The sequence below is a fragment of the Hesperophylax consimilis genome, chromosome 25 (assembly GCF_061612785.1).
Source record: "Hesperophylax consimilis isolate HC1 chromosome 25, BYU_Hcon_1.0, whole genome shotgun sequence".
Lineage (NCBI taxonomy): Eukaryota > Metazoa > Arthropoda > Insecta > Trichoptera > Limnephilidae > Hesperophylax > Hesperophylax consimilis.
In genome coordinates this window covers 26102421-26119552 of record NC_142860.1, presented here as the reverse complement: position 1 = coordinate 26119552, position 17132 = coordinate 26102421, and the positions used below count along the sequence as shown (strand labels likewise).

At 34.0% G+C, this 17132-nt stretch overlaps 1 protein-coding gene across 1 annotated transcript in view; it reads left to right on the top strand.

Moving 5' to 3' along the window:
- LOC149411738 (protein Skeletor, isoforms B/C-like) overlaps positions 1 to 17132 on the top strand; it is a 116954-nt gene that overhangs the window by 82925 nt on the left and 16897 nt on the right. The window lies entirely within an intron of this gene.

Here is a 17132-nt window from a genome sequence, read left to right as displayed (position 1 = left end):
AGTAATAAAAGGGCTTGAAAAGAACTTTTAAAAGAACTTGAAATTTGAAGAATTGTTCAAATTCTTTGAAATAACCCGTCCTAAGAACGAGTTGTTTCGGATGATTTTCAAGTTATGTGAAGGTTCTATTCAAGTTCTGTTATTATTTTCGTTTTATGAAGTCCCTGGCCAGTAATGATATAATAATAGAACTTGAATAGAACCTTCACAGAACTTTAACATCAACATTGAACTTTGATTAATTGTTCAAATTCCGTGAAACAACCCATCCTTAGTATTTAATTCTAGACAAATCAGTTCCTATATTGAAAACGGCAATTAAGTTTCTATTAAAAATGTTATATTATAGATTAACTTTAAATTAAAGCAATTTTATGTTACGGAAAACCAACCGAAATATTGATGATAGCACATTACTTTGATGTTGTAATGAGACAAATTAAGTTCCCGGGTTAAAAATAACCTGATAATATTTGAAAATCTCCTACTGACATCGCAGAAAGCGGAAAATGTTGCTTGTGTCATTATGGTGCATTTAGCCAGCCGAGAATTAAACTCACGACGCCTGGGTTGGAACCAGACGCGATGCCAACTCTGCCACTGACAGATCAATTTTTAATTTTTTTCGATAACTGCAAAGAAAGGCTTGATTTTCGCCACCCCAGAAACCATTTATTGGATAACCAACACACCTGCCATAGGAAATCAAGTGGTACGCTAAGTTTGGTGACTTTGCAGGGGTTCCAAGGTTCATGGGGTGAGGTTTTTCTTGGTCTTGGCGAGGGATGCGTTTGCCCTCCTACTGCGTGGCAGGCCGGATCGGGAAAGACCACTAGACGGTTCCAGTAGGACTCTCTAGAGCCATTTCCTTGCACCGCAGTGGGAGGGATTGATTAGTACGTCCGTCTCTCCTTGACACATTGACCCCCAGTTTCATACCCACCCCATTTCCTCTCCTTCCTATCCCTAAAAAGACCCTAAACACAGCATCCCTACGCTGACGTATGCCCTAAGGGAAATTCTTTTCTTCGTAGTCTCCTGTTTGTTTGTAGCTAATGTAAAAATAAAAATAAAATATTATGTACTGATGAATGCTACGCCATTTTTATTGCTTATAAATATATGAATATGCATGAAAATAATAATAACAGTTCCTAAACAATGGCGCGGCGCTCAAATATGTCAAAATATATTTATAATGTATGTCGCTGAGTCAAAACTCATGACTGGATAATCCCAAATACGAAATGAATTTCTAAGCATGTTCGCAGTGGCGTATTCGCCAAACTGAAAGTCCGGGGTCTGTTCGCTAGAGAGAGATGGGTAGACGGGTCCCCCGGAGCAGGAGACCCCAGGATGGTTGCCCCGCCTCGACATCGATCCGATACTTGCGCAAGCGCCCTACCCTCCCGCTCTACGCCACTCTTTTACAACTTCTACCCGGTTATAGTACACATTCGGTCTCTTTCTGTGGCGTACTTCAGGGATAAGGAACAAGGTTTGGTGTTAGTTCTTGATCTGCGGTTTATTATTGAAGTCCCTGGCTTTACAGCAGACTCTTTCGAAATGAGATGAAAACAGTAATTTTTATTTATTTATTATTTATTAACGCCCTATTGGGCTTTTACATAGTAAGTTGACAGTATATGTATGTAAGTGTAACATGTACATGGATAAAAAAGCTAAATATAATTTACTCATAAGGTAATTAGAAAATAATATGGTAAAGTAAATCAAAGTATGAAGGCAAGACCTTTTTTTAAAGCTAATAAATATTACAAGTTAATAACTAGCAAATAGGTCTAAAATTAGTTGCCTTTTGAAACACACAAAGTTATTAACACCAAATATATCGATAAGTTTACAATATTTGTTTGCAAGGTGATGCATTCTTGGGATTGGTGAATACATAGAGTAGTTAGTATTGAGGTTATTGTTACATTTAAAAGTGTCTATGCTTCAATTTTGTCTGGCAGGTACATTCATACAAATTAATTCCATCAATTCAGGGCTGTCAATGAGAGATTTGATAATTTTGAATATAGATAACGTGAGGTGTGTAAAATTTCATTAATAGTTATCAAAAAGGGGATGGGGTGGTTTTTGATAGTTAGGAATGTCAATTCATAGACAGATGCGCTAGTATTGCCAGCGTATGTCGATTTCCATTATCAATATCTGTCTGGGTATCAACAGCGCGACTGTGCTCGTGAAATCAGTATAAAATCATCCCTAGTTTACGCCTATTGATTCACTATTATAAATGAATCGATTTCATTGTGCTAGAAATCCTGAAATGCTATAAGTTGTTTGTATCAAACAACTACTGCCAGAGTCTCACCACGATCTGTTATGCAAACCGAATGGCAGAACTTGAAGAAAATAATTGGCACAGTGCTGATAAACAACATAATGTCTTTTGATATCTTCATCATAAACCTCGAATGTTTCAAGCTTGGAGGAATATTCCTCCATGGTTTCAAAAGAGATGCAAATACTGTCCTATAATTCAGAAGCAGATTCAATTTGATTATTGAATTATTTATCTCTTAAACCAATTGAATTACTATATTTAGTATTCAGCCTATCTAAATCACTCCCTACATTGCTTATCGACTAGCTATTTACCTATTTATTGAACGTAATGTAGGAAGGGTACATCCGTTGCTATCTCCCGGCTCATTGTAATGTTCTACAATGTTTGCTGTGTGATTACTTGGAGAATTACAAGTACTAGCTAAGCTAGTATCTCTTCCTTGCTAATTATTTAGCTATTTAGAGCTACTTACACGTTGCGGTACATCAACCCTTCAATATTATCGGTCACGTTGTGTAATTTTTTTTCCGCCATATTCCGTTAATACATTGAAGAGTTTCTTTTGTGGTTTGTGGTATTAGTTCACTTCTGTATTATATTCTGAATGGTTTTTAAATAAGCCAATGACTAATTCCTTTGATTTTAGCTATCTGTTCCCTATCCCCTTCCCCTCCCTCTCCTGACTTGGCTCTCATTAGTGTTCATGTTTTAGGCTCAAGGAACGTATGCACGGACTTTTTCATACAAAACTTAAATTTCGATTTGAGACCATTAAACCTAACCTAACCCAATATACTGAATAATATTTTTTAATCGAAAGTTCTAGCAAATATCTACTTGAGGCCATAAAAGAATTTAATTTCGCTTGATTTTAAATGCAATTCTGGTAATACGAGTAAAATGAAAAATATAAGATCTTTTGGATAGAAATTTTAATTTAAAAATAACTTAAAGTGGTGGCATTTTTTATCATTTTATTTTTTTGTTTTTTATTTCATTATGTATGCATAGTAAATAGAACAAAAAAAATATTTTTAATAATTTACATTAACTCCCAATTAATTGCCAAAGTGGCCTCTAAAATCATTAAAAATTGATATTTTTAATAACCTATAATTTACGTTTTAAAACACAAATAATCAATGTAACACTTATCCGTACTAGATATTTGGTACCTTTCGATTAAAAAAAAATAATTGTTTTGTTTTGCTGGGTATTTTGGCCCTTAATCCGAATATAAAGTTTGCATGAAAAGGAGTAGCACCCGTTCCTCAACAGTTGACCACATTTACGTTAAGTTTTATGTTAAAATAACGCATTATTGTATTTTTGTTAATGTCCATTGTTGTATATAAAAAGGACGCAGTTTGTCATACACAAAAAAAACAATAATTGATTCGAAAATATTTAAAAAATAAAAGGTTACCTCCGAAATAGAGCGCCAAAATACCTGATAAATCTACTTCATTCTGTGCAAAAAAGGGCGGCCCGTCTTATTGACCGAATGCAATCTCTAATGCACAGACGCAATGTAGCATGCTGAGCCTGTTCTATAGGTATTTTACTGGAGCCTGCTCGAAAGAGCTAGCAGCTTTGATCCCTTGTGACGTGTGCGAAACATAAGAACGGAACTTTTAAAGAGATACCGGCATCTGTTTTTTTCATAATGTAATCCTGGCCTCTTAAAGACCCTTATTAATAATTCCCTTTCTACCGCCCCTACCTTAACCCGTTTCACAACTCTGTCCAACCGAGTGGCTATATAGTTCCTCTGTCTATATAGTACCCCAAAGTCTGCGGAACGGCTGGACACCTTCGAAAGAAAGGTTCTTGGAAGAATCTTAGGAGCGGTGGGAGAGGGAGAGGCATGGAGAATCCGCCACAATAAGGAGCTATATGACATCTACCAAGCTCCCAGACTCTCTACTCATTTACGGCTCCAAAGACTAAGATGGGCCGGACATGTGCACCGAATGCCAAGCACACGTGTACCAAAGAAGGTTCTAACAGGACACCCGGGAGGCAAACGAAAGGCGGGCAGACCTAGGCTGAGATGGGAGGACGATGTCAGGAAAGATGCCAGAGGACTACTCCATGTTGCAGATTGGAAGACGACGGCCGAGGACAGAGGGCGGTGGAGGCTCATGTTAAAGGAGGCCAAGGCTCGAAATGGGCTGTAGCGCCATTGAAGAAGAAGAATATAGTACCGACAGGGGCGCTCTCGTGTAGCAAAAAAAGAGGTCCCAACCTCGTCACCTCACATACATTCACCTATAAAAGAAACCACTTAACCTATAAAAAAAACAATTCACCTATAAAAAATCACTTCACCTTTAAAAAAACAATTCACCTATAAAACATCAATGCACCTATAAAGAACCATTTCACCTATAAATACCACTTCACCTATAAAAAAACCACTTCACCTATAAAAATGCAGATTTTAGAGGTAGTCTGTGTGACTGTTTCTGATGCTGAACCTCAACTGGGTTATTACAAGTAACACACAAGCAAAAAAACAAAAAATTATGGCAGGTATGAAACATCGGAATTGATTGAAAGAAATTAAAATGAATGTAAAAAATACTGTATATTTTTGATAATAAAACAATTATTATTAAAATAAAGACAAAGAAATGTATTAAATATTAAAAATATATAAAATCCGGTTATATTGTATTATCAGTTGTATCGTAAACGAATCATTTTACAGTAAAGAAATACCTCTGAATATTAAAAGATTGATGAATATTACTGCATTGATTCCTTACTGCATAACAACAAACTTTACATTGGAATTAAAAAAAAATAGAGATTAGCTTCAGGACAGCCAAAAATCCCACAGAATTTACTCTTCGATTAGCCTTCCCCGCACAGAGTTTTGGCGGCCGGGCGAAGAACCGGCGAGTCGCGACGCTGGCCGAATTAAGAGTCGTTCCGTGCAAGAGCGTTTTGCCACGATTGCTAGGCAAAGTTGGTTTTACCCCACACACATAAAAAAACGGTCCAGGTACCATAAATTCTTCACCCCTGCAAAAAGTGTCTTAATGTGTCCTTCCATCCCGCTCGTTTCAAGTTACTTCATTGTTCCTCTCTCACTCTCTCCTTGGAATTTGCTATATTTTTCATCTCTGTCTCTTGGCAGTTTTACGTGTACGGTTTGGGGGGAGGGAGAGGGAGGGGTAGGGAAAAGGGAACAAGAAGCGGTTTGTAAAGACGGGCTCACATGAAGCCACCTTTAAGTCAATTTTATGGAAATTCTGCGAAAATATGTTAAATATCGGAAAATGCTTACAATGTTATGAGTCTAATTTGAACATGACATGATAAGACGTTGAATAACTCTCGGTATAGGTCCAATAAAATTGACCGAAATACAATTTTGAAATAACAAAATACAGCATTTTTTATTAAACACGTCTATTTGAATTAGTGCAAATCTTGGAAATCTAAATTAGCCTATTTTCCGACATCTGATCGTGCAGATATACTTGTTGTCAATATTATTATTACTTTATTATTAGATCTGTATTATGTAAGGCGCACTGTAGGAATAATCTTAAGAACATGACCATTGAATTATTATTTTGAAGTTTGTTTAAGTAAAGCGCACTTGAAGTGAAATTTCACAAAACTACTCTATATAAATTTTATGAATTCTTTCAAATTTCAATCAATCAACGTGAGTAATATATCTATGGTCTACAACATCCACATCAGGGTTGCCAATTCATGGAGAATTCCCCAAATTATGCGGAATTTCTAGGATTTTCAAGATTTTTATTATTTGGATCCCTTTTTGTGAGAAAAATGCTGGGATTCTGGACATTTATTGATTATCCAACCATATTGAAAAATAATATTTACAATTATTGTAACAACTCACTTTATTTCGTTTTCGTTAGCAACAAATTAAAACAAGTCTATTTTTGCCTAAATGAAAGAAAAAATCATAAAATGACTAGATAATAAAAAAATCATGCTAATCTCTTCATCTCTTGTGGGTATTTTAAAACATATGCATTGGCAAATCTGGTTCTCATTTAAACTGATAAAAATGTTGTTTTAAAACACCGGTAAATTGTTTTGAAGGTGCAGTCATGGATGCATTTTTGAACTTTGATATAATACTGGGTTTTCCAATAAACGGTGTTATTTTGAATAGCCCGCTATTTCGGTAGATGTTACTTTTGAAGCTGTCATTTTTTGACATTTGACAAGTAGAAACTACGCCATTAATAAAAATGGAACGATACACGCTTCAACAACGCATTGAAATTATTAAAATTCATATGAGTTCCATTTCCACCTCGGTGGCTTCGTCAACAAGCAAAATTGTCGCATCTGGGGCTCGGAAAACCCAAGAGTTATTGTTGAAAAGCCTCCCTATTCTCAACGTGTGACTGTTTGGTGCGGTTTATGGTCCGGCGGAGTCATTGGACCTTACTTTTTCGAAAATGAGGCTGGAGCAACAGTTCCGGTGAATGGATTGCGCTATCGAGAGATGATTAATGACTTTTTATGGCCGGAATTGGATGGAATTGATCTGGACAACGTTTAATTTCAACAAAACGGCGCTTCGTGCTACACAAGCAACGAAACCATTAATCTTTTACGATTAAATATCAAAATAACACCTCTTATTGGAAAACCCTGTACAATAACATTAGTGACGAGATGCAAACATTTAATATAATGTTATTTGATGTTAAAAGCGGGTAATCATAAGAATAATAAACGTCTCGACCTCCATACAAAAAGCAGTAGGTACCGGTTGTAAAAAAAGTAGGTTTTATGATGCTGGTGTCTGGTGATATGGTCAATTCCATAGATTTGATGCGTTTTCGGGAGTCCTGAAAATGTATACTTCGAAAATTATTTTAATTATTGAAAGTAATTATATACAGGTAATTAAGTTATAAGATATAAAATTGAGCTAGAATTCCTTCACCAAACACAAAAGTTTTGTCTCTTTATGGTGAGGAAAGATTATTTTTATTTTTTCCTCCATAACATTGTATAACTATAATTGTATTAAAAAATACAAATATTAAATAAATTATTTAAAAAAAAAACTGTTTTTGGCAGTATAAATAATCGCTGTAATTAATTCTTGATCAGTGGAATATACATAGATTCCATTTTTGATAGTGGAGGGATCATCGTATTTAAAAACAATCTGTTCAATGTTTGCTGTCATAGTTAGAAACGAAAAGCACTTATCCAAAACATGCATGCTTTATATTCTAATATTAGAGTAAGGTATCTACGTAGTTAACCGCAGCAGTTAACCCTTCAAACGCGTTAAGGCTCTTTAGTAAGCGTTAAAAAAGAAGAAGATGGTTTGAAAGGGAGATATCTAAATTCAAATGTTAGAGCTTGCTAATATTAAAAGAAACGATAATAATCAAGCGAAGATTGTGAAAATATTTAATTACGATAATTTTAAAGATACACTGAGATTTTTCACACCTTTAATATGATAACAGAACAAAATGTGTTTTTTTTTTTTAATTTTCAACTAATTACCGTTTCGGCTCTACAAATGTATAGATATTAGTGATTTCCAAACGAAAATCTGAAACAGAAAAATCAGAAAACGATACGGTCACATCTAGGACTCGAACCCATAAAGATAGCGATCATACATAAAGATAGTTTGCCAATAAAAATGTGCGGTGAAAAAATGAAGACAATATTGGTAGTTCTTATTCGAAGTATGAAGTTAAAAGTGACCGAGGGGGATAGGATCCCATTAGCTCAGTTGGTAGAGCAGTGTCCCGGCAAGACAAGGGTCCTGGGTTCGAGTCCTAGATGTGACCGTATCCTTTTCTGATTTTTCTGTTTCAGATTTTCGTTTGGAAATCACTAATATTGTCTTCAATATTTAAATATTACAATTTGAGGTATTACTCAATAAAGTTATTCCGAAAAATAAAAAATATGCATTTTATTAGACAGATGTATTACAAACATTACCATAATAATAATAAGAGTTTATTCCAGAATGTATGCAGCGGCAGTGAAGTGCAGTGCAATGCAATACATTCCATATTTTAAAATAACAATTGTCAATATAACAATAACAATTGTCAATATAACAATAACAATAGAGTCACGATATAAAAACGTCATGAAGTTTCTTTTTTTTTTCACTATGAGTTCAGAACCTTTGACGTTAACTTCTGGATTTGAATATAAAGTGTGGTGATTTCTCTTTCAAACACCGTTTTGATCGGTCAGTGGCTGAGTTGGCATCGCTTTGGGTCCCACCCGGGAGTAGTGTGTTCAATTCCTCGACTGGCGAAGTCCTCCATCAGAACACAAGCAATATTTTTTGCTTACTGTGGTGGTAGTAGGAGATTTTCAAACATTGTCAGGTTATTCGTAACCCGGGAATGTTTGTCTTTCTTTTAAAAAAAGTTATAAATCTGTAGAAATTAGGAATGCGGGGACTTAATCTTCTAAAAGCGTTTAATAATGGGTAATCCTTTTTAAAATATGCGACGAATGAAACATCAAGTATTGCTCTCTGTGATATTAAAATTCTGCGAATTGCGCGTTCTTATAATTTATGATACAAAAATAAACTTTGCCATTTATACCTATTAAGCTTAGTTGAAAATTCAATATTTAATTCGAACTAGTATTAGATATTCCTAGCAAGTTTTTTGAATTGATGTTTTATTTTTATATCTTGAAGTTCGTTTTCTATTCATTTTGTAAAAGTATTTTAAAATTGTGTCATAAATAAATTTATTTCTTTATTAAATTAATCTGTAAAAAACAATTTTCATTGTTTATTAGCGATTTTGATTAGGTTACGCTAGGTTTATACGCAATTTTTTCATCATTTTTCAAAAGTGTTTTGAATTTTTATTGTCCTGAGTTGCCAATACACGAAACTTTTCGGTCAAAAATAGACAGAAAAAGTGAAAAAAAATTTAATTGATAAGTATAGTGTTTGTAAAAAAATATATATATAGTTTCGATGTTTTTCAATAGATGTCGATAAGATATATAGTTTTAAGGTGTCTCCATAGGTGTCAGTAGTAGTACTACATGATAGAGACAACTGTCGGACGTTTGAATGTAATACACGAATGGTTACGAAGATAGCCGATGTTAGCCGAATCATCCAAGTTTATTGCTAATCAGAGAAAAATAAGAGTACACCACAATAATCAAATTCATAGTCCTGTCTAAGGCCTAGGAACTTAGACTTCATAATGGAAATTTTAAATAGGTACATCAATTATCTATCACTTCTGGGAAATTCCTGGTCAGTTTTTATATCTTATTTGACGTCTTGCTTGGACTGTTTTAATTCCTCCGGTATATTAATTTTCACAATACATATGAGTTGCCAGTTAGTCAAATAGCACCCCTCCCCCTCCCCACCCGACCAGACAGTACAGACACATATGTACGAGTGTGCACACATCTTCGCCGCGGCATGCAGTGAGCCACCTACTCATCCCCTATATTGGCAGTCCTCGAATGCAAACATCCAACAGAGATGCACTCTTATCTCTTATGAGGGAATGCACCTATCGTGGAGGATGCAGGTTTGCAGATATACTAAAAGTGATGAAATTTTTCAAGAACCAAAATCATGAATATAATTAAAATAATGATTATTGATAGAAATTAAAACCTACTTCACAACAAACGTATTTTATCAGACTTCAAACTGTTATAATGGTCATGAGTGTATAGGACTGCCAGGAGGCTAATGTCTTTTCGTTTATGCTCTTAAAATCTCGCTGTGTTTCTAGAATGCTAAATGTTCCCTTAACTCAACATGGAGGGGCAAACCTAAGCACTAATGACACCTTTTGAATATCTCCATAAACTTTAAAAAATATTTATATATTTATATATATCCCAACCATCTGGAGCCAGTGAGACTACGGAATTACCAATCGGGTTATGTTGTGAGGCTGAAGGTAGTGGGGAGGGGAAGAACACGGGAAAGGGAAAGGTGGGGAGTATCTGGCTATTCAGATCTGGTCACCGTACACGACTAAAGCCATTTCAAGAACTAAACACCAGAGTCATCTGTGTCACGTAGCTCGAACTACCACAATTATTGTTTTGTGGTAATATGCGTATATACAGGGTGTATCGGCACGTACCCGACAAACTTTAACCAGCTATTCTTTAGCACACTTGGAGAAAAAAATATTATTGGCACTTTGCTGTCCGGTAACATTTTTTTTCAATTAAAAACAAAAAAATGATAAAAAAAATCCACACTCCGTCACTGTCATTGGCATTGTTTCTCGTGTTCAACAGCTGTTATTAGCAAGTGTGTCAAAAAGCGTGTTCGCTCTTTCATACACACTTAATAATAATAGCTAAAAATGAGACGAATGGTGCCATGCCATTTCGTTGTGATCGTAAAAGCGCGATAATGTAGGTACGTGCGTATATTATTCAACGAAACTCGAATAAAATATTGCCAGGTGGGTTTTCAAACTTTGACAAAGGATAAAACAGTGGTGACATGTGGTGAAAATATGAATGGTAATTTTTTTATTAAAAAAAAATGTTACCGGACAGCAAAGTGCCCATAACATTTTTTAGTCCAAATGTGCTAAGGAATAGCTGGTTAAAGTTTGTCGGGTACGTGCCAATACACCCTGTATACTTATTGTCCAAGAATGTTTGAGTTCTAGCTAGTTGTAATCTTAATAAGGGTATTACATATCTTTCCGATGAATTCTTTCGGTTCCTTCACAGGAGTCGTCAGTTCACTCCTCCATCATTGCACAAGTAACATTTTCCGCATTTAACTATAGAAGTACGAGGAATTCAAATTTTATTAGGTTATGTTAGCCAGGAAATGTTTGCCTTTCTTTTAAAATAATGAACAAAAACGTAAAAACAATACATTTTCTTAGAGAATATTCAAACCGTCGTATACGTATTGTATACGTAACTGACCGAGATTTAGGTGGGCGACTAATGGGAATATATGGCAAGCGATAAGCTGAAATATGCCAAGCCACGAAAATATAGCGTAGTCTGTCACAGGCATTACGGTGGGAAAAACATCTTTTTTTTTTGCAGGACAATAGTTAAAAAATATTCAAGAGTGTGTCTTCAAGTGAGGAATAGATTTTCGTCGCTGAGGAACATCTGTGTAGGAGTGCTACGGTTGGATAACTATGTTTGTCTTCAAGTCAGGAATAGATTTTCGTCGCTGAGGAACATCTGTGTAGGAGTGCTACGGTTGGATAACTATGTTTGTCTTCAAGTCAGGAATAGATTTTCGTCGCTGAGGAACATCTGTGTAGGAGTGCCACGGTTGGATAACTATGTTTGTCTTCAAGTCAGGAATAGATTTTCGTCGCTGAGGAACATCTGTGTAGGAGTGCTACGGTTGGATAACTATGTTTGTCTTCAAGTCAGGAATAGATTTTCGTCGCTGAGGAACATCTGTGTAGGAGTGCTCCGGTTGGATAAATATGTTTGTCTTCATGTGAAGAAAAAGTGGAAGAGAAAGGAAATTAACTGTGGTAAGGATGAAGGTGAGTAGGGGTTTAAACTGGTAACAACAAAATTACCTACTTATATGTTTGGCTAATATAAGTTGATTGATCGATCCATCTGAATTCAGTTTCAAACTAATTACTGAATAAAAAATATTATACAGGGTGAAGTGGCACATACCCGAAAGACTAACCAGTGAAATCCAGGAATATTTTAGCAGTAATCGCTGGTTAAAATCTATATTTTGTATTATTTATTGTAAATTTGAAAATGATTTTTTTTTTATTTTTTATTATTTATTGAGTTAGTTTATACATTTGAATATAAACTAATATAAACAAGATCATATTTCATTTTGTAATTTTACATATTTTTACAGTAAATATAACATTTATTTTTAAATACATTCATTCTTCCTTCATTCTTCAGACTTTCAGGCATTTCATCATACATTTTTAGTCCTTTGTACATTAGGCAGTTCTGTGATTTTGTTTTTTTCATATGTGGCAATCTAATCCTATTTACATTTCTGGTTTCGTAATTATGAACATCTCTATTAAAAACAATTTCATCCTTAAAATATTTTGGCATTTGGTTGTTCATGATTTTATGTACAAAAATTAACACATTTTATAATAGTCTCTTTTTTATAGAAATCCAATTTAGCTGTTCTCTCATTTGATCTATGCTTGCGTATTTTCCTTTTCCTAGTATACATCTCATAGCTCTATTCTGTATAACATCTAGCTTGTTCAAGTTTCCTTCATTGGCCAAATACAACATAGTAGAGCAATAATCTAAATGTGGAGCAACTATAGTTTTATAAATCAGCTCTGTAGTGTTTCCATTTAGTTTATTTCTTAATCTTCTAAGAAAATTGACTTTTTTAGATACCTTCTTTAGCACATATTCAAAATTTGCTGCGAAAGTTAGTTTTGAATCTAGTATCACACCTAGGTACTTAATTTCATTTACTTTTTCAATTTTTTCGTCATTAATTGTCAATTTTAACTCTGTGTTATGCGTTTTGTTGCCTATTTCCATATATTTTGTTTTGTTGACATTCAGTTTTAATTTGTTTAATTTCAGCCATTTCGCTATATTTTGTAGGTCTTCATTTAATTTATTGATTGCATCTATGTACTCTTTACATGAAATATAGATTAATGTATCGTCTGCAAATAATCTAATTTTGCAATGTTTTATGGTTTTAATTATATCATTAATGTAAATAATGAATAGAATTGGACCTAATACCGACCCTTGTGGAACACCGAGGTTGTTTTCTATCGGTTCTGATTCTGAGCTTTCCACTTTTGTTACCTGTTTTCTTTCATGGAGATATTCTTTGAAAAGATTTAGAGCTACTTCAGAAAGACCTATATCTTCTAATTTTTCCAAAAGTTTTTTCCTTTCTATCGTTTCGAATGCTCTTTTAAAATCTAAGAATGCTGCAATGGTGATTTTTTTATTATCTGTTTCTTTCTTCCATGTATCAATCACAATGTTTATTGCAGCTTCACAAGAGTTATTATTACGGAATCCTGATTGTTCGTCACATAATATATGATGTTTTTCCAAATACTCAACGAGTTGTTTCTTTATTACAATTTCTAGTACCTGTTCGTATTTTGGTAACATATTTATAGGTCTAAATTCTTCACATTTTCTGGTATTAACAACTTTCGGAATCGGGATCACAATAGATGTTTTCCATGTGTTTGGAAATTTTCCACTTCTTAACGATTCATTTATTATGTTCAGTAGATGAGGTCCTATCACTGGCATTGCATCCCTTAAAACTGTAAAACTTATTCCATCTGGACTCTCTTTTGATTTGGTGCTGTTTAAAATCTGTAAAAGATATGTTTCATCAATCTCTTTAAACCCAAGTTTTTCTCGGTTTAGGGTAACATTTCTCACGCGGTTGTCTTCCTTCAGTATTGGTATACTCTGATGTAATTCCGTTATGCTGTTTACAAAATATTTGTTGAAGCAGTTTTGTATGCTACCCTGTATCTGATGTGGAAATTCAATGTCATGTTTCATCCCTTTATCTTCAGTTTGCATTAATCCTTTTATGGTTTTCCACATTTTTTTAGTGTCTCCTTTTTCACAGATAATTTTATTTTTGAAGTAATCGTTCTTACAAACTTTCAGTTGTTTTGAGTATTTATTTCTTGCATTTTTGAATGCTTTCCAGTCTTGTGAGTTTCTTGAGATTTTTGCAATTTTGTACAGTCTATCTCTTTCATATTGTATTGATTGTAGTTCTATGTTATACCATTTATTTGTTCCTCTTATTTTAGTAGTTTGGATTGGTATTAACTGGTCGATTACTTCTTGAAGGTTATTTATTAATGATTTAGACTTTTCATTAAATTCCATTTGATGAAGTTCATTCATATCACCCAGAAGTTCAATTAACCTTTCACTGTTATATTTTTTATAATTTCTGTATTTTATTATTTTGCTGGTTTTCGTATAAGTTCTTTTTGTGTTATCTGTAATGTGGATAAGGTTATGGTCGGTTATTTTTGGCTTATCTAGAACTTTTACATTCAAATCTAATCTGTTGGATATGACAAGGTCAATTAACGTCCTGGATTTATCCGTTATTCGTGTCTCACTTTTAACAAGTTGTTTCATTCCCGATGCTTGGATAATTTTTTTAAGTCTTTTAGTATATGTATCATTCAAATTTTTGAAATTTATATTAAAGTCACCAGTTAGGATATTATCTTCTTCCTCTTCTAGGTTTTGGGTGCACCAGTTCTCTATAAATGATAAAAAGTCTTTTGTACTTGCATTTGGAGAATGGTAAATTACTCCGTATACTCCTTTCTTATATCCAGAAGTTATCCTGATCGCTAGTATCCAGCAGTTCTTTTCATATTGTGTGTTAGAAATAACTTCATATAATATGTCTTTTTTGATAATTATTATTGCTCCCCCTGTATGTCTACTGTAGGAATCACAGCGTATTGTTGTATATCCTTCAAAAGTAACTTCGCTATCTTCAATATCGCATGTTATGTGAGTCTCGCTTAACATTACAAGTGCAGGATCATTTCGTTCAATTAGTATCTGGATTTCTTCATTATTCGATATCAGACTCTGAATATTTAAGTATATAATTCCTTGCAGTTGGTTGCTTTTTATAAAAAAGTTACCTTTTTCTTCTCCAATTCCAATTTCCTTTTGTATACTGGACATTCGAAGCTCCACGCTGGATGATTTGAGTCTAGGTTTATCTTCAACTTGTTTTTAGTATTAATACAATTATTACACTTTTCTGTTTCTGTCTGATGATATGATGAAAACCATTAATTTTTAAACAAGAAAAAAGAATTCGAATCAAGCACCATTGTATTGGATATTATTTTATTTTTGATAGTTAGAAAGGATATTTCAAAACTAGGTACCTGTAATATTATAGCACTGGCGTACTTACCGCTGAGGTAATCCCCTCTAGTTATAAATCCCAAGCAAACTGAGATAAAGCCCGATCGATAGGTAGCATGGGAAAGATTATTAAACTTTAAAGAGTGTAAAGAGTTTATGTGGAGAAGGCGAAATTTGAATGATGAACTTATTCATAAATATGAATGATGGTCTTATTCAAAAATATGAATTATGGACTTATTCATAAATATGAATGATGGACTTATTCATAAATTTGAATGATGGACTTATTCATAAATTTGAATGATGGACTTATTCATAAATATGAATGATGGACTTATTCATAAATTTGAATGATGGACTTATTCATAAGGAGGCAGTTTTACTATTTTGTTACATACATAAAAATATAGTTTCCAAACTGAATTTAAGTGACGTTAAAATGACGATCAATATTGATGGTTAATCGCAATGTTGAGTCGCTCTGTCGCGCGTTCTGATAGGCAGAAGTCCCCGCTTTCGGTGTATGAAAAAGTGCACGGGGTCTCCTACGAGTATCCTAGTTAGGCACATACATAGTTACACCATTCACGGAATTAATTCAAAGTTAACCTCTTTTAATAACAGTGGTTTAAGGATAGTTCCCGAGGTTAGTTGTAAAAAATGTTTGCCTAGTAATGTTTTTCAGCATACTTAGTTGTTGAAAGTGAGCATTCCTGTTAAGTTGTCTTAGTAAGCGTTCAAAGATGGTTTGAAAGGGAGATATATATATATATACGAATGTTAGAAGGCGCGTGCTAATACAGGGTTTTCCAATAAGAGGTGTTATTTTGTATTCAATCGTAAAAGATCAATGGTTTCGTTGGTTGTGTGGCACGTAGCGCCGTCTTGTTGAAAGTAAACGTTGTCCAGATCAATACCATCCAATTCCGGCCATAAAAAAAACATTAATCATCTCTCGATAGCGCAATCCATTCACCGTAACTGTTGCTCCAGCCTCATTTTAGAAAAAGTAAGGTCCAATGACTCCGCCGGACCATAAACCGCAAACCGCACCAAACAGTCACACGTTGAGGATAAAGAGGCTTTTCAACAATAACTCTTGGGTTTTCCGAGCCCCAGATGCGACAATTTTGCTTGTTGACGAAGCCACCGTGGTGGAAATGGGCCTCATCACTCAAGATGATTTGCATTTGATTCACTCAAGTGAATTTTAATAATTTCAATGCGTTGTTGAAGCGTGTTTCGTTCCATTTTTATTAATGGCGTAGTTTCTAATTGTCAATTGTCAAAAAATGACAGCTTCAAAAGTAACATCTACCGAAATAGCGGGCTATTCAAAATAACACCTCTTATTGGAAAACCCTGTATTAAAAATCGATAATAATTAAGCGAAAATTGTGAAAATATTTAATAAAATGAAATAGAGCAAAAATCTCTCGAAAAATGCTCAAGCTGTATATAAATAATATAAACTGTGAATTTTTTCATGCCTTTATCATATTATAACAGAACAAACGTGTTTTTTTATAATTTTCGGAACTTTACTTGCGATTTTTTTCTATCGATGGAATTTCATATAATTAACGTTTCGGCGTAACAAATGAATAAATATTATTTTAAAAAATAACATATATTTTTTATGGAACTTAAAAACTTAAATAGTTTACCAGAAACTTGTTATAAATTGGTAGAAATTGGGAATTCGGAAACTTAAAACGCACACACAATTTGATGCCGAATACGCTGTCAAATTGATTACTTTATTTGTATTTGGTAGTTTGTATAAATTTTGATAATTTTTGATTAAGGATGGATACAGGAATGAATAATGCGTGTATTCTTTAGGTAACGCGTACACCTAAAAATATAGGTGCTAACTCATTGTAACGACCAAAAATAATCTACTTAA